Raw genomic sequence first — 250 nt, 5'->3', positions numbered from 1 at the left:
GAGAGAAACAGGAGAAGGAGAGAGAAAGAAACAGCTAACTCTCACACTGAGTGAGAGAATCCAGAAAGATGGAATCCAGGAGAGGAAAGCAGCTTTCACACTGAATGGAAGGGAATAGAGAGGGATGGAGTTTAGGAGGAGAAGAAGGCTTCCACGAGAGAGAGTGGAAGGGGACTCCAGAGGGGAAATTCAGGAGCGAGAAAAAGAAAAACAGCTTCCACGAAGGGAGTGTTCGTAGAAGGGGACCCAA

The sequence above is a fragment of the Cebus imitator genome, unplaced genomic scaffold, assembly GCF_001604975.1.
Source record: "Cebus imitator isolate Cc_AM_T3 unplaced genomic scaffold, Cebus_imitator-1.0 Scaffold535, whole genome shotgun sequence".
NCBI classification, from domain to species: domain Eukaryota; kingdom Metazoa; phylum Chordata; class Mammalia; order Primates; family Cebidae; genus Cebus; species Cebus imitator.
The sequence above is the reverse complement of the archived record's forward strand: the minus strand, read 5'-3'. Positions refer to the sequence as shown.